Genomic DNA, 18817 nt, shown 5'->3' on the forward strand with positions numbered 1-18817 from the left:
CAGCATGATTATGCCTTCTTATCAACTCTTAATTAGGTTTTATTTTGTAGTACTGGTTTGAGGAGAAAAAGAATAATAGTTTCAGATGACAGTAAAAATGATTTCCAATACTCACCTTATAGGAAAGAACTCTATCCACTGTCTAAATCATTTTGAATGTGGACATGCTTATATCTTTTCTATATATGTATTTAGCAGAAACAAGCAATTTGGTGATGAGATTCTCAGTATAAAGTAATTGTGCAGCTACAAATTGCCCTTCGGCTGTTTTTGAATGAGGGTCCCATCACATGGAAATTAAAAAAAAAACACCATGTTGAATGTTCTGTCAGTATTTAATATCTGAAAAGGCTTAACAATTGAAGCAACTTTGTGCCAAAGTTGCTCTTCAATATTCCAAATTTTAATTTGATTATGAAAAAAGTCTTTTCCTTTCTCATTTTCAGAATGTATTTTTAGATGTATTTTCAGAATGTCTTTGAGATGTAGTACTGATAGCAGAGGATGCTTTTGCATTTGTTACAGGGCTCTCTATAACTCTGCAGCCTTCTGTTTTCAAAAGGAATATGTTTGCTCACTTCATTTGGAATTTGAGGCTCCATGAAAGAGAGGCTTCAATCAGTTGAGGAGAAAAGTGAGGACACTCACACATGGTCTGCAGTGACTTGCTAAAAAAGGTAAGGGAAAGAATTCCAGGTCACCCATCTTTTCTACCACATTCATCACTTGCCAAGATACATGATCTGTAGCCATTTTTAATTTTCTGCAGCAAAAGCAAGAATTCGGGCACCTTAAAGAGTATTTGATTTATTATAATATACACTTTTGTATAGTATGTAAGAAGTTTGGAAAAGTAGTAGGTCCTTATTTGATTGCATGCTACTTCCAGGCCCTAATTCAGCCTAATATGGTATTTCTGTAAATGTAAGTCTACACATTTGAAGCAAGCAAAAGCAAATTTTAATAGAAAAAATAATTTTATACATTTATTTTAGTATAAATGAATCATGAATGAAGCTATATTTAATTTCTTTTAAAAGTTCTATTAATTTCCAATCCTTTTTTCCCACCCTGCATTAATTCTTTTTCATAATGTTGCTATAGTAAGTTGTTTTCAGGTTTCACTTTAAAATAAAATGAACATTTATTTCAATGTAGAGTCCTAAAGGTTTTTGTCCTTAGTTTAGCTGTGCTCCAATATTACTAGAAAATATGGATTTTAAAAGAAAACACAGTTTTGTTAAATGGGAAGTGTACATTGAGTAAAAGGCTGAAAGGAGCTTTGTCCTGCAGCACTTGTCTGAAATGCTTTAAAGTGATACAAAAATACTTTTTGGAGGTAAATCACACCATATATTTTATATTTTTATTTATAAATAAAATTCATTTCCATTCATGGCAAGAATACCTTTTATGATAACTTTTTTGCATAAGTCTAATAGTGATCAGGATTTCATACAATTATTAATGATTAGAGCATATTAGAAAAGGCTTTACAAAATTAAGTTTGGTTTTTCTATTCCTTTATTCAAGATTGCCAGTATGTTTTCAACAACGAAGTGTTGAGATGACATTCTGACTGAGCTTTTTACCATGGTCATTATCAAGATCTTTGTTGTTTAATTTAATTTTTTTAATAACACATAATTTTATGCTTGCTTATATTGAATACCACTCTCAATTTTAAGCATGTGCCTTCATTTTTAAAATGTTACTCTGGAATGTAACTTGAACTCTTTATATCTAATTGTTGTAGATAATTTGGAACCTTGAACGAAAGTGTCCCTAACTTGAGCTTACGTATTTTATTTATCCTTATTTGTATACCACCTCTTCTTATGATTCAATCTGTTTACAAGATTTCTAATATAAACTTTTCATTAACTCTAAGAAGGTATCTTTTATTACCCCATAATTGCTAGGCTTGATGCCACATATGAATGAATATATGAGCAACAATATCGTATATTATAATACTGAATTTGCTGTCAAAAAGGATGCTTGAAGCTTCTGTCATATCTTGATTCAATGATACTCTTAATAGAGAAATCTAAAAGTACTTTCTGGTTTGGAATGCACATGGCATATGAATTAGAATCAATTTAGGTAACTACAGTAGTCAGATGAAAATACTGTAAGATGACCATACTATACTAAGATTGAATCACCTTTTATTTATTTTTCTCAGCTTTTATGTATGATATGCAGATTAGATGTACTGCTGTTTGGGATCTAGTGAAGTTCTCCATAATGAACAAAATAATCATAGAAATCAGTGTTACTATCATATTAGCAAACTATGTTTTATTAGCATTGGTTATGATATTCTATTCTGAATATTTTCAATTAAAATTTTACATGGTTTTGTGATATAGGCTAGATGTCAAACCATTTATCTGATAATTTAGTAACATTTAGTAATGTTATAAAGGGCCAAAGTTTAAAGGTAAAGAATTATTTCTTTGTGTTATGTATACTTACATGTAATTATATAATTCATTAAATAATATTGTTTGACTAAATGAGCTATAAAGCTCTACTTCTACTTCAACTATGATGTTATATGTAAATAAACAAGTTTCTAGATTTTTTAAAAATCTAGCTCTATCCATTTAGGCTTCTACACCGCAGATTTTCCATATTAACCCATGGACAGAGAGGTAGAGGAGCTGCATATTGATAGAAATGGAGGATTTTGGTGCCTTAGAGTTTTAAGTGACATGTTTTCTTATTAAGCAACGAGTAATGGATAATAAATAAGGTGAATTCAAGAAAGTTCTCTTACAATAATTTGAAATAGCAATATGAAATCACACAGAATTAAATATATCTTGGAACACTTTTAGATGGGAATTTGAAACTGGACAGAATGAAACATGAAGTATCTTCCACCTCTTTGTTTCAGTGAAGAGTAACACCTTGATACAATAGATAATGTATTTCAGCCCCAAATGCGATAATCGGGCCAAGCAAGGTGAGGTACTCTGCACACACTCAGAGACTCCCAACTTCAGTGAAGCATTCCGCCCATCTTTATGCTCTGCCCGGGGGGAGGAAGGTGTGCGGAAGCAGCCCAGACCAGCAGAGGCGGAGGGAACAATTGTTTGGAAACTAAGCAAGCAAGAGCAGGGCTCAGTGAGAAGAACCGAACTGCAGAGGAAGGCTAGGTTCTAGGTTCGGGACAGCCACGTAGAGCCGAACTGACCGAGCCACGCATCTTGGAGAGCCGTAGCTGCACCCACCCGCATCCTGCGTGCAAGCCCGGCTGGCTGGAGAGGCGGAGGCCAGGCGGGCACTGCATGCTCCCTTTTTCTCCGGGGAAGGGGGCCCTAATGCTGGACCACCCACCCCTTCCACTGCACGCCTTGGGAGGGTTTTGCTTTCGGGCTTTCTGGCGCGCCTCTGCCACTTCCACCGGAGAGGGCAGCCTTCCACCACCTCCTACCTCTCCCCCCCAGGCTTGGCAAGGCTCACCGCGTGCGGGTTCCGCATTCAAGGCACCAGCTACGAAGCAATGAAACAGTCAATGGGCTGCGTGACCAGCAGTCAGTGAGCCTGTGAGGCTGGCACCTCAAATGCCCCCCTGCCACGTCTTAGCTCCCCCTGCTGGCCCTCTTGCCTCTTACCACCCCCGTAAAGTATCCCACCGCCCCCAAGGGGGCGGTACCACCCACTTTGGCAACCACTGATCTATATCATAATCTACCTCTATCTTTATTGTGGTGAGTGGCACAGTGGTTAGAATCAGTATTACATACTAATTCTGCCGATTGCCAACAGTTTGGCAGCTCACTAAGCTCAAGGTTGACAGCCTTGAGCCTTCTATCCTCCTGAGGTCAGAAAAGTGAGGACCCAGATTGTTGGGGGCAATATGCTGACTCTATAAACTATTTAGAGAGGGCTGTAATGCACTGTGAAGTGGTACATAACTCTAAGTATTATTGCTATATGACATAAAAAACAATCTGACAAATCTGTAGATGAGAATTTTGAAATTTCATGGGAGTTCTCAGGAATCAGATCAGTGAATTATGGTAAAATTGTATAGTGGTATTCATCATCAAAGAAACTAAACTTAATTTTTGCAAAATAATAGTGATGATATAGGTATGTAAATACAGTGGTGTAGTTTGAAATCCATAAGTTCTTCCAAAACTTAAGCTAAGCAGCTTCTAGAATGGTGGTTAGAAAATAACAATTTTAGTGAGACATCTTAATTTAAATATGAAATTTAAACCTAATTAGAATCAAGTGAAAATTAATTAAATTAGATTTATGCTGACTTGGGCTGGTCAACTCACATACCAGATATAAATGTAACACATCTCAACTTGCAAATCCTAAAGATTAACGATTTGACTTTAGTGTTAGATGCTGTAAGTGAATTTTACCAAAAGTTTTTGTTTGCATATGGGAGAAAAAATATTTCATAAGTTTTACCGCAAAAATATGATCCAAAGGATTCTGAATTTTTCATTAGTTCATGTAACCATGATGAAATCTATGATGTCAACTGATCATCTGGGTCAGTTAACAAATTTGGAATTTTATGTTTTCAATCATGATTTATTTTTATGTTGTCTATTGAATTCTATATATATGAAAATAACATTTATTTTACAACACAAATTGATCTTTTCACAAGCAAATTATCTCTTTTCTTATGTAGATATTCAAATGTGCATATCAGTTGAATTTTTCATGTGTGTGTGTGTGTGTGTATGTATGCAGGGGTCCCCAACCACCGGTCATCAGACCGGTCCCGGTCCGTGGATCATTTTTTACCGGGCCGCAAAGCTTGGGTGCCGCCATCTTGTTTTGACGGCGCTTCCGGGTTTTCGGTTGCTTCCGGGTTTTCGGATGTAAAGTGCTTCCGGGTTTTCAGTTGGAAAGCGGCGTTTGGGTGCTCGCGCCTTAGTTTCATCGAAGGGGGGGCGGCTTCAAATGAAGAGCCATCCCGTTGGCGGTGGAGTCTCGCGTTACTCAGGTACCGTGGAAGAATAAATAATTGTGAAACCGGTCCCTGGTTCAAAAAAGTTTGGGGCTACTGTATGTATGTATGTATGTATATGTATGTATGTAAGTATGGATAGATAGATAGATAGATAGATAGATAGATCGATCTTTGGTTATTCGGGTTTTCTCCCGCCTAAGATTGGCAGTATCTAGGCAACGTTTCGATGAAGTCTCATTCATCATCTTCAGGCTTCTTTCTTCGGCTCTGTGCTTCTCAGAGTGATGTGAGATTGTAGCTGCTTCTTCCTCTTAACTGCTAGTGGGGGTGTGACTTGATTGGGTGGGGGCTTGGCTGAGGGGTTTTAAACTTCTTGGAGTGAATGGCCCTCATTCCAAATCATTGCATCCCTAGGTGAGTTAATGTTTGATTGTTGACGAACATTGGAATAATATAGATTCTTACACACAACCACTAGAAAAAGTATAATGAAATAATAACATATCATTCAAATTTGTTCCACATGTTTTGAAACAGTTCAACAGTCTTTTTGTTATATTTATAACCCTACATTGGCATTAAAATTATAGATGATAATCTCATAACATTTAAAAAAAATAAAGAAAAGGGCATTTAACAACAATTCAATAAAATCATGTCTTATTTAGCTTCCTGAAACATTTGCATTTATCTCAAATAAATGTTAACAAATTCTTGTAAGATAGCTTGTCTGAAAGAATAGCTTCATTTTTCTCTTTCTCTGTGGAATTCATGTTTTTGTGTGTGTGTGTGAAATGTACTTATGAGAAATTTAAAAATTATACTCATGAATGAAAACTGAAGGAAAGTCAATGGGAATGTTTCTCTTAGGGTTCAGTATATTAGAGTAGAACGATTCATATTTATTGTCTCCATTAGGTCTCTTATATCCTGAATATTTGCCCTTGGGACTGTGCGGGAAATATATGGCAGGACTTGTGAGGCATATCATAGATGTGGCCTTTTCCATGCATATAAGCCTAATAATATTGATGAAAAGAGATTATATTTTCTAAATATCTGGAGGAACCCTTTAATAACATGATGGTTTGTTTTAATTACCTATATTTCATCTGAATCTGGGAATTGCATGAATGTTGACAGTGTAATGCTTTATAATATGTAATTCTGGTAAACAGTTTGACATTTAATGTAAAACGAATCTCATTTATACAGCATAAATTAGAAGTTCCTTAGAAAAGGAGATCTCATATGTCATTTTTACAAATGTTTTCTTTAACATTTTACATTTTACAATGTACAAAAATTATGATAGTTTCACCATTTTAGCAATGTGTTAGAAATATCTGTCCTCATGGAAACAAATGAGAAAATAATGTTTAATTCCCATAGTATTTTTAATGAGTTCCTGGAAAATGATAATCATATTATTTCATATTGCTATATTTTTATTTAGATTTCTAAATCCTCACATTTACAGTATACTTTTAAATAAACAATTAAAATGTAAATGGTAGTATGGGGTACAACCAGCCCAAATAAATTGAATGCATAAAAGAATCAATATTCTGATGAATCATTATTTAAATGATACATTTTATATATCGTGACCAATAGCCACTATATTCTGTGCTATTTTTGTATCCATTTTTTATTTTAATAATTCCAGAAATAAAGCATTAGATATGAGTTAGAGAAGAATCAGTTTTTTAAAACCTAGGCCAATTCCATTTGTGCAGTTTTGGTGGATTCATATTTTAAAGAAGAAAAGATTTCTATTGGGATTTGCTGGTCCAAATCCATTTTCTTTTCAGTATATGAAATGACAGTGCATTCTTGATGTCCCAATATTAATTTGTCAGGCATGCATGTATATTCATTTGCCAAACATCAGCCATTTGGGGGGATTTCTATTAGCTTGTCTCAAACTGCAGGCAAGCTAAATTTCTCTAACAGGCATCAATTCGTTGTATTAAATGCTGGTTCTGCCCTAGAAGACATATTGATTTTTTTTTCTCAGCAAAGTGACAAATACCATTTTCATGACCATAATAGAGATTGATTACAATTTTATGGAACACAGGGGGAGTTGATCTTGGTGAGACAGCTTGAGGGCATATCAACGTTGAAGAAAATCATTTGGATTAATAAAGAAATTAATTAATTCATGGGCTACTCATAAAGCTGAAGCATTGTAGAGACAATGGAAACTACCGCATGATCATTCATGAATACTGATGTGACAAACATTGCTAGTGACTAAAAATTTAGGACAATTTTAAAGATAATATTGCTTAACCCTATTTATTTATTTTTAATTTATAAATGCTATGTCCTGAAATATTTGCTTGTTTTAATGTGACATGAACTTTCCAAGACAGTAATGCAGGTGAATCAAGAGGACATGCAGACAGAAAGTTAGAGATATTATTGCAGATAGAATAGAATATAATTCTTTATTGGCCAAGTGTGATTGGACACACAAGGAATTTGTCTTTGGTACATATGCTCTCAGTGTACATAAATGGAAAAAATACATTCATCAAGAATAATAAGATAAAACACTTAAGTGATAGTCATAGGTTACTAATCAGCAATCAAATCATACTAGGAAACAAAACTATAAATTGTAAAGATACAAGCAACATGATTATATTCATAAGTGGGAAGAGATAGGTACTAGGAAGGGTTATTATAATCTAACAGTAGAGGAATAATAGTAATACAGTCTTAGTAAATAAGTTGACAGTGTTGTGGGAATTAGTTGTTTAGCAGAGTGATGGCATTTGGGGAAAAAACTGTCCTTGTGTCTAGTTGTTCTGGTGTACTGTGCCCTATAGCATTGTTTTGAGGGTAGAAGTTGAAACAATTTATGTCCAGGATGTGAGTGGGGTCTGTAGATATTTTCACAGCCCACTTTTTGACTCATGCAGAATACAGGTCCACGATGTTGAAGTCTGTGTCTGTCTTGTTTGGTTACAGAGTCAAACCAGACCATTACAGAGGTGCAGATGACAGACTCAATAATTCCTCTGTAGAATTGAATCAGCAGCTCTTTGGGTAGTTTGAGCTTTCTGAGTTGGCACAGAAAGAACATTCTTCGTTGTGTTTTTTTGATGACGTTCTTTAGATATCCATTTTAAGTCTTGAGATATGATAGAACCTAGAAACTTGAAGGTCTCGATACTGTGTTGTCTAGTATTGCAAGAGGTGGTTGTATAGGAGGATTTCTCCTAAAATCTACCACAATTTCTATGGTTTCGAGTGTATTTAGTTCAAGATTGTTCCACTAAAAGGCTAGTTGTTCAATCTCCTGTCTGTATGTAGATTCATCGTTGTCTCAAATGAGACCAATCACTGTTGTATCATCTGCAAACTTCAGTACTTTAATTGAGGGATCTTTTGAGATGCAGTCATTGGTACATATAGAGAAGAGAAGTGAAATAGCACACAGCCTGGCGGGCTCCTATGCCAATTGTACAGGTATCTATCTACTATGAACTGCTTCCAGAACATTTTCTCAGTCCTTTATCCCCATATATCTCTGGGTAGTTTTTCAGTTGGATTCTGTCTATTGTTCTCAGTGTTTATTCTAATTGTTTTTATGTCTGTCTGTCTGTCTGTCATCTCTATCATCTGTCTGGCTGGGCTAGTGAGAGTGACTAGCTTAAAATCAGTCTGACTTTCATGCCTATAGAGTACTAGAACTCACAATTCTGTTTTTTAGACTAGCATTTTCACCACTATGGCAAACTGTATCACAAATTTACAAATTTTCTCCATTACATGGACAAGTGATTTAGCATTACAATTTACAACTCCTGTGAGTTCAGGCATTTTTCCAACCCCTCTTCACAGAATTGCATCATCACATAGTTCAAAGTAGCGATGTAGTGTATCAGGTTTTGCCATATGCCAGGTGATTAATATTAAATATACTTAGTGAAAATTAATAACATTTTTGGAGTTGCTAAAATCTCCTATTCCAAATTAAAATCAGCCAGAAGTATTTTATAGGCTGAAGAATAGCAAATTGCAGTTACTCTAAAATGGAAGCAAAAGAATGGATAAACAGGCTACAAGGAGAGGGAGAAGACTGTTCCGAGGTTGGGCTCCTTCTTATTGAACACAAAGTGTGAGCTGGTCCTAGTGCACCAAATACAGAAATTTAGAATATGGATGAAACAAGTCCACATTTTCACACATTTTCACACATAATGCTGTTTCTGCCCTCCTCCCCAATCCTCCCAGGCCAGTGGTCGTCAACCAGTGGGCCAGGGACCACTGGTGGCTGCAAGAAAATTTTGGTGGTCTGCAGAGAAATATCACCCTCAAAGCACCCCCCAAAGCAATTAACCCAGGCTGCACAGGAACACAAGTCTGTGCCCCCCACATGGCCTGCAGGAACACAAGGCTAGCATCACTTGCATTGCGAACAGCACGTAGTAAAGGGAGGGGGGAAAGGGCAGACAGGGGGAACTTGCCCCACTCACCCTATGCGCCTGGGCTGGCCACCGGGCTGCTTCTTTCCGCTTCTTTCTTCTTCTTTTGGCTGCACGCAAGCAAAGCAGCAAAAGTCTTTCTTTCTCTCCCCCAAACTCCATTAGAAATGAGTCTTTGGGAACCCTGCAAGGCATCCTGCTCCAAGAGGCTGTGCCGGCACGGCAAGTCTCACAAAGACTCATTTCTGGCAGAGTTTGCGGGAGAGAAAGAAAGATTTCTGCTCCTTCTGCTGCTTTCATTGCATGAAGCAAAAAGTCTCTCTCTCTCTCTCTCTCTCTGTCTCTCTCCCTCCCTCCCTCCCTGAGAATGGAGCTGGAAATGGTATCCTGTGATCTCAAATAAAGAATGTTCGATCGATTAGGAAAACAGGGTGGGGGATTTTCCGCAGACTTTTTTGCTGACGTTTTCCCAGGATCTCTGCAGAGACCCTGGGAAAATGTCAGCAAGCCACCGTCAGTCAAAATTCATATTAGTGGTCTGCGGGATTTAAAATTATGAGTTTGGTGGTCCCTGAATTCCAAAAGGTTGGCGACCCCTGCTCCAGGTCCTTATCAGTTAATTGAAAAACTGTCTAAATGGTATTAGATTTGCTTCTCTTTGAACAACACAACTTTTTCCTTTTTAGAGGGAGCCAGAATCCAACAAAAGCTGCATGTTAAATAAAAGGAGCAGTGTAATTGGAGCATCGATGTCTGAAGAAGTGGTCTTTTTTATAAAAAAAATCTGCTATTCCACTTATTTAGTGCTTCAAATAACCATCGTGTTGTCTGGATTGTTTTGTTTACTTAACAATAACAATTCAAATTATATTCCTAATCTTTACCCCATTTTTCCAGCCATTGGTAAAATAAATTCCATGTTTGATAGTATTGTATCTTCTTTCTCTTTAATCTTCAATGTAAGCCTGCCCATTTCTGCACAGTCCAATATCTTTTTAATTATTTCATCATCTAGTGGTGTTTCTTCATTTTTCCAATTCTGAGCAAATACAATCCTTGCTGCTGTTAATACATGCAATATTAAATATACACTTTGTTTATCAAATTTTTCTGATATTGTACCTAATAAAAATTCAGGTTTAAGATCTACATGTTTTCCTAACATCTTTTCTAACCACATGTGTATTTTTGCTCAAATATTTTTTTCTCTAACACATCCACCAAGATAGTAATATGTGCCAGATTTTTGGTTACATTTCCAACATTTATTAGACATATTTTCGAACATTTTGGCTAACCTAACAGGTGGTAGGTGCCATCTATAAAACATTTTATATAAGTTTTCTTTATACAAAGTTGCCATTGTTAATTTATAATTTCTTTCCCATATATTTTGCCATTTCTCTGGTTCTGTGTTATGTAAGAAGCGGTTTTGATAACAGCCCTTATTAATTGGGCAATCATAGTGGTTTATAAGCCATGCATGTGGCTTGATGAAAAACAAATACAACATATGGAACATACAAGTTAAGCATACATGATTACAGGAAGTACTGAAGAAACTTACTGTCACTGCACTAAACCAGAGCTGTTTAGAGATCTACTGAAATAACACTAGCTCTCTGGATTATATTGTATGCTTGGTTATCCTTTTCACAAATTCAAATTCAGTGGGAAATAAAATACAGGTAATCAAATTTCACTGTGTAATTTTATAATGACATTCTTTTTTTTAGCAGAATAATGCCTACATGCTTAGCACAAATCATCATGACAAGTAGATAACAACTTCAATTGGTTTTAGAATCAAGTAAAGTTTCGGTGAATGAAAAAAGTATTCATTGCTAAATTCAATTTTATTGCTATTTATTATCTAAAATAGGTGGTTTTCTGTTCTGTAGGCAAAAATACTTTTTTAGAATCAGAATACACCCTCTTCTCATTTAGTGACCACAGTCACTTCCAACAACTTGGCTGTTAACTAAAAGATCCATTAGTGAACACATGACATAGAGAAGGGGAAGATCACTGCTTGCTGCCATTTCATTTAGATAAATTTCTCTGGTATGACATGTGCCTGACATGTTTTTTTAAATCTTTCTGTTATGTCCCTGGACCTTGAAGAAGTTCCCACCCAGGTCCGTTCTCGCTGCAGGGGCGGCTGCCCCTTCTCATTGGCTGGGTTTCCCCAGCAGCCTGCTATAAAAGCAGGCTGCTGGGTCCAGCCCTTTCGCTGTTCGCTGCGAGCCAGTTCCAGGCTGAGCAAGCACGTTCAGTCCTTGTAAATAAACCTTGTTGCACTAAGCCCTGGTTCAGCCTCTTATTTCCCATACCTAATACTGGCGACGAGGGTGGGATGGCTACCAGAGGCAAGCTGCAACGCTGAATCACTAAAACGCTGATCCGCAGCCCAGAGAGAGCGATCAGCCAAAATAAGGGCAACGCTGACCGCAACCCAGAGAGAGCGATCAGCCCGAAATGAGAACGAACGCTGAATCACTAAAACGCTGATCCGCAGCCCAGAGAGAGAGCGATCAGCCAAAATAAGGGCAACGCTGATCGCAACCAGAGAGAAAGCGATCAGCAAACAAGCTAGTGAAAGTGAGAAGCGCCTGTAGCCGCTTGTTAGCATAAGCTACAGAGGAAGTGTAGCGCTGTGAGCCGCAGCCGCCGTGCCGTTTAGGCGCGAAATTCAAACAGCTGTCAGCTGAAGCACATTCAAATGCAACACAGCGTTGTATTAGGAAATCGCTAACGCCCACACAGGCGCGAATTTCAAAAGACGCTGCCAATGACCGTTGCAGTCTAAACACCTTCTGATCCCCAGAGAGAGAGAGGGAATTGCGAAACTTCCCCAGAGCTGAAGTCACTTGCCTAGCACAGGCACTAAACCTCTACTGCTACCCCAGAGAGAGAGAGAGCACTTGCCTAGCACAGGCACTAAACCTCTACTGCTACCCAGAGAGAAAGCATTTTATCCAACAGGTTAACCAGTAGACCCACAACATGAACTCCAATCCAGCCTTCCCAGCGTTCAAGCCAGATGAGGAGAAGTGGGAATCATACAAGAATCGGTTTAATCATTACATCGATGCCATCGGATTGGCTGATGCAGGGAACACCGAAGAAAGCATATTTCCTGACCTACTGTGGAGCCATCGTCTTCGATACAGCCACAGCTCTTGTGGCTCCACGTGAGTTAAAGAATGTCCCCTGGACAGAACTGTTAGAAATCCTTACTAACCACTATTCTCCTAGACCTTCACAGATTGCCAGACGCTTCACCTTCAGAATGAGGAAGCAGGGGGGACAAAGAGAGCATCAATCAGTACATGGCTGCTCTCAGGACTGCAGCACTCCATTGTGGGTTTGGCAGCTATCTTGATGACATGCTCCTAGACCAGCTGGTCTGCGGGGTCAAGGACCTGCACCTACAAAGACGGCTGCTCGCCAAAAAGACCTTAACCTCGCTCAAGCCATCGAGGTAGCCCTGGCAGAGGAGATGGCATCTCATTCAGCCACCGAGATCCAAGGTCCTGTCACCAAGCAAACAGCAGTTCCCGTCCACTCAGAAGAGGTGGTCAACGAGGAAGACCCAAGTGACGAGGCCGACATTCACCGCCTCACAAACGCCAGGCGCCCGCAGGCAGGAACCAGACAAGATAACACCGGGCCATCCAAGCACATCACCCTGTGCCTTTCCTGTGGTGGACCTCACCTGAGGACCACATGCAAATTCAAAGGAGCCACTTGCAACAACTGCCATAAGAAGGGGCACATTGCAAGAGTATGCCAAGCCTCACACAACGTAGCACAAAGGGCATCTTCATTCGCACATGCCGGGCCCCAAAGGCAAGTATTAAACTGTCGCACACACCTCTGCGCTAATCACACTTGCTATTCTATTAGTAAAATCTCTCTTTCCGTCTTATTAGAAGGTAAACCTTGCAACATGGAGGTTGACACGGGGTCAGCGCTCTCCATTATTTCCTGGAACACCCTCAAGGAGCTTCAACCCAGCCTATCAAGAAACCGACTCCAGAAGTGCCAGCTTAGCCTAAAGGACTACCAGGGGAAGACCATTCCTGTAATCGGCAGAGGCAAGTTTTTGTTAATTTTAAAACCTTTAAGGGCCACCTACCTCTAGTGGTAGTGAGCGGCAACCTCCCTACACTTTTGGGACTTGATTGGTTTCCCCACCTCGGTTTAGGGCTAACAGGAGTCCATGCTACCTCAACCTCTGACACGGACTCCTGTTTGCTGATTACTCAGACGTATTCAGTGATGAGTTAGGGTGTTATAACGGCACCCCTATCTCATTTTCAGTCGATCCCCAGGCAGTCCCAATTCGGTTAAAACCTCGCAGAGTTCCATTCGCCATTCGGCCTAAATTAGACCTTGAATTAGATAAATTACTAAAACAAGGGATCCTGGAGCCTACAGACTTCGCCAAATGGGAGACGCCCATCGTCACACCCCTCAAAAAAGATGGTAGCCTGAGAATTTGCTCAGACTACAAGACCACAATCAATAAATTCTTGCAAGTTAGCGCTTATCCAGTACCTGTCATTCAGCATTTATTACATACTTTTGAACCTGGCACCATCTTTGCCAAATTGGACATGTCTCAAGCATATCAACAGTTCCCTGTTGATGACCAAACGGCAGAACTTCAGACCATTGTCACCCACAGGGTGCCTTCCGGTGCAAGCGTCTCCAGTTTGGCGTAAGTGTTGCCCCAGGCATTTTTCAATCCCTCATGGAGCGGATTTTACAGGGCCTTCCTGGAGTAGTACCCTACTTCGATGACATCTTAGTCTCGGCCAGGAACAGACCCCAACTCTTCCAGAGAGTTCGAGCAGTCCTAGAGAGGTTCAGGCAGCATGGCCTCAAGTTAAAAAAGAAAAATGTGCCATTGCCACTAGACAGGTGGACTTTCTGGGTTATAAAATTGACGCCTCAGGCATTCACCCCTGGAGTCCAAGGTTAAGGCAATACACGAGGCACCCACTCCAACCTCCAAAGCGGAACTGCAGGCCTTTTTGGGGCTCTTGAACTTTTACGCGTCGTTCCTGCCCCATAAAGCCTCTGTGGCAGAACCCCTCCACAGACTTCTGGATAAAAAACGGTTTGGCATTGGGGACACAAAGAAGACTCCGCTTTCCGCGCAGTCAAGTCGCTACTCACATCAGAGGCAGTGCTTATCCAGTTTGACCCCAACCTTCCATTAGTACTGGCAGCAGACGCATTTCCCTCGGAATTGGGGCAGTCTTAAGCCACAGGCTCCCCAACGGCCCGAGGCCCCTATCGCTTTTTTTTCCAGGACGCTCTCTGCAACAGAGCGCAATTACAGTCAGATCGATAAAGAAGCCTTGGCAGCTGTTGCAGCGGTGAAGAAATTTCACGAATTTCTCTTTGGCCACTTTTTCGAGCTAGTCACGGACCACAAACCGCTCTTAGGGTTACTAGCAGGTGACAAGCAGACCCCTCAAATTCTGTCCCCCAGAATGACCAGATGGACCCTTTTCCTAGCAGCATACTCGTATAGACTCGTGCACCGCCCAGGTAAAACATTGTCCCACGCAGACGCCCTCAGCCGCTGCCCCTGCCTGCCCCAGCTGAAGACCCTGCCCGGTCAACGCCATTTTGAAGTCACCCAACTGGACCTCCCAATCACTGCCCTTGATATTGCCAATAAATCCAAAGCGGACAAAACGATCGCCCAGGTACTGGACTGGGTGAGGAGGGGGTGGCCGGGCAGTGACATTGAAGCTAAATTCACTCCATTTAAGACCCACTTACAGGAACTATCGAGCTTACAGGGCTGCCTGCTGTGGGGCACTCGAGTGGTCATCCCGACATCTCTGCGTACCCGAGTGCTGGAGGCGTTGCACGAGGCCACCGGGCATCGTCAGAATGAAGGCGTTGGCGCGGCTACATTTGGTGGCCCGGCCTCGACGAGGACATCAACAAATGGGTAAGCTCCTGCCATCCCTGCCAGGTTTCCCGTCCATCCTCCAATTGCCACCCCACCAAGTGGGAAAGTGCCAACGCACCCTGGTCCAGGATTCACATCGATCTCGCAGGCCCATTGCATGGCAAAATGTTCCTCGTGGTCGTAGACTCTTACTCAAAGTGGATTGATGTGGCACAACTATCCACGACCACTTCACAAGCAGTCATCAAGGCATTGACTCGCCTGTTCGTTACATACGGTCTACCAGACTCCATTGTTTCCGACAATGGTCCCCAATTCGCGTCAACCGAATTCAGTCGTTTACTGCCAACCTGGGCATTCGTCACATCTTCACGGCCCCCTTTCATCCTGCCAGTAACGGGCTGGCAGAGAGAGCCGTTAGGACCACTAAAGAAGCCCTGGCCAGGTTCAACAAGGATGATTGGCACCACAGACTATCCTGTTTCCTGTTAAGCCAGCATTCAACCCTTGCACGGTAACCAACAAGTCCCGGCCGAGCTTCTGATGGGCAGACGCCTGCGAACTGTATTGGACAGGCTTCACCCACATTACTGCCCTGACTCTCCTCTCGCTTCCACATCGGGAGTAGGCATTTTGTCTTGCAGGAACCCGTGTTCGCAGAAACTTCGCTGGCGACCCATTGTGGATCCCGGGAGAAATCGTAGCCATCACAGGACCCAGATCATACCGGGTTAAGCTGGAAGATGGCCGGGTCTGGAGACGACATCTGGACCAGCTTCGGAGACGCCAGGGCACCCTCGTCAGCCGCGACTCGTGGGCACAGACTGGTGAGAGTCCGCTGCAACTACCACACAGCAACATCTACCCCGATGACCTGCTAACACCTTCAGCCGGACCAGAGAATCCAAATGCTGACTGCGGCGACCTAGCGTCCAACCCATCCGAGCCAGACGGCGTGAGAACACTCCCAGCGTCCAGCCCTTCTAGCCCCGGACCTGCTCCGACCGAGGGTGGTACTCAGGACTCATCATCGAGCCAACAGTCACCGACGGACTCTGATCCACCAAACAGCACACCAGAGTTGCGCCGCTCTGGACGTCAGCACAAACCTCCCGTATACCTCAAGGACTATGCGTGTTCGCATCTGGGGGAAGGGGTGTTATGTCCCTGGACCTTGAAGAAGTTCCCACCCAGGTCCGTTCTCGCTGCAGGGCGGCTGCCCCTTCTCATTGGCTGGGTTTCCCCAGCAGCCTGCTATAAAGCAGGCTGCTGGGTCCAGCCCTTTCGCTGTTCGCTGCGAGCCAGTTCCAGGCTGAGCAAGCACGTTCAGTCCTTGTAAATAAACCTTGTTGCACTAAGCCCTGGTTCAGCCTCTTATTTCCCATACCTAATACTTTCCTCACTCACAGAGCAGAGAGATTGCTTAACAAGCTATTACTTCCTGAGTTGTTTTTCTCCATAGCTTAGCAGATCCCTAAAAATGCAAGTTAACAAGTTGAGCACTGTAAATTAATTAGTGAGAACCTTTGAGTAGCAGACAATGCTGCCTGAAACTGACAAGACGGTAATCAGTTTTGCACTGAAAGCTTTTGTTTTCAGCCATAAAATTTGGTTGTAAATAGGAGTATTGAATGGAAAATTATATTTATTACCATTTATTACCATTTATTTATTATTGTATTTGTGAATGGCTACTAACCTAGGTAGTTGCTAAATGTATATGATGTGATACACAATGATAGATTAATTCCTGGTTAAAATTTTAAATACACTTTTAAATATACAATTGCAATGCATTCCTTAATTTTTTTAAAATTATGGATGTAATTATATGAAGCATTCTGCCCAATTTTCAAGTCTTTCCCCATCTGTGATAAAATGAAGTAATACCCAATAAAGTTAGTTCTATACATTTTATTATAAATCTGGGTGTTTTAAGGGCTTTTACTGAAATTGTTTAAGATCACATTTTCAAAATGAATTTCTCTAACAGTTCCAGCTTCTGCAATTCTGTTTGATATGATTTGATTATTCTACAAATCGTTAACTATTTGTTGTATTTATGCTTTGTAAATATAAATCAAGTTTGTGTGAATGTAATTTTGGGCAATTATTATTATGATTACATGTTAAAATATTCCATTCCCCAACTCATTTATTTATGATTTATATGATGCATTGAAAGTTTGGCCATATTTTTACTGAATAGTCAACCACCTGAATCTTGTAATAGGTGAAGGGCTCTCACAACAGCCTCTTTAGGCTTATTTAACTTGGACCAATTACTAGCTGAAAATCAACAATTCAGGGACTTGTATTTGTAGACAGTAGATAAGAGGCAAATCAAACATATCAGCTGAATACAGATCTGTAAAGAGATTGTTCTGTCAACTAAAAACGAATAAAATATGTGATTGCAGATATCACTCCCTCTTTCTAATAGGGCAACAAAAGCAGCTGCTGTTGCCATATTAGAGTAAAAGAAAATATGCGATAAAATGAAGAAATACATAGTGCAATTTGATTTGTGTTTACCCAGTTTCAAGTTCCATAAATTGGTTAGGCAGTTTACTTAGCATTATGGATAAGAAGTCAAGTCATTTTTTTGTGTTTATTTATTAATGTATTTATATCCTGTGTTTTCCGTGAAGGCACAAGGCTCAGTTTCAGTCCTATAACAAACATGCTGTGAGGTGGATTGTGAAACACTAAAGTCAGGTTTGAGGTTGAATGGGGTTAGAACCTTGACCTCCCCATTTCAATATTATTATTATCATCATATTATAACATTACATTATTATATTTATTATGCTATGCTACACTACACTATGCTGTACTATACATTGGCTTGCAATACAGTATAGCACTTAAATTCACGTATATCTTGATTAAACAAAAGCTATTAGAGACAGACTGATAGCACATTAGAACCCATAAGATTGGTTGCAGTTTAATTCATGGTTAAAAAAAAGTTCAGATTTGTATTGAATAAAAATCAATAAATGCTACCAAATTCAGTTTAGGTCCTGAGTTTCACTTGAGATTTGTACCACCAGTCAATAAGATAGGAAAATACAAATAGTGTAATTTTATTTCTTTTAAAAACTGGAAAGGGGGAACATTCAGAGAGATCATGAGAAAAAGTGGAAACAAGTGAATAGGTTTTGGAATAATTTCCCGTTATATTCTTTTTTTTTTAAAGACAAACAATAGACATTTTGATCTCTGCATAAATATTTACAGTTTTTTGACAGATTGTATCTGTATAGGGAGGGGATTGTTAAAAAATGACATTTAAAACTTAGGGTTGTTAAAAAATAATCCCTTAATATTTGGCAGGCATCTTTAAAAACACAGCACATATTGTGAAGATATCTCCTGAAAAACAATCTGCTAAATTACACTCGGAATTCTGATCCAGATTTATAAAAGTTTCACTGAAATAATCATCTTAATTACACTATTAAAGTTTCATAAGTTTCA

The 18817-nt window shown here is 40.0% G+C and overlaps 1 long non-coding RNA gene across 8 annotated transcripts in view; it reads left to right on the forward strand.

Annotated features, from left to right (window-relative positions):
• LOC113434829 (uncharacterized) overlaps nucleotides 1-18817 on the forward strand; it is a 102145-nt gene that overhangs the window by 37686 nt on the left and 45642 nt on the right. For all 8 annotated transcript variants that reach the window (XR_015743848.1, XR_015743851.1, XR_015743849.1 and 5 more), the window contains exon 4: nucleotides 526-677. This is a non-coding gene — a long non-coding RNA (uncharacterized LOC113434829). The remainder of the gene's footprint in view (nucleotides 1-525; nucleotides 678-18817) is intronic.

This window comes from Pseudonaja textilis, chromosome 5, assembly GCF_049901715.1.
Source record: "Pseudonaja textilis isolate UNSWEBS1 chromosome 5, rPseTex1.2, whole genome shotgun sequence".
NCBI lineage: Eukaryota > Metazoa > Chordata > Lepidosauria > Squamata > Elapidae > Pseudonaja > Pseudonaja textilis.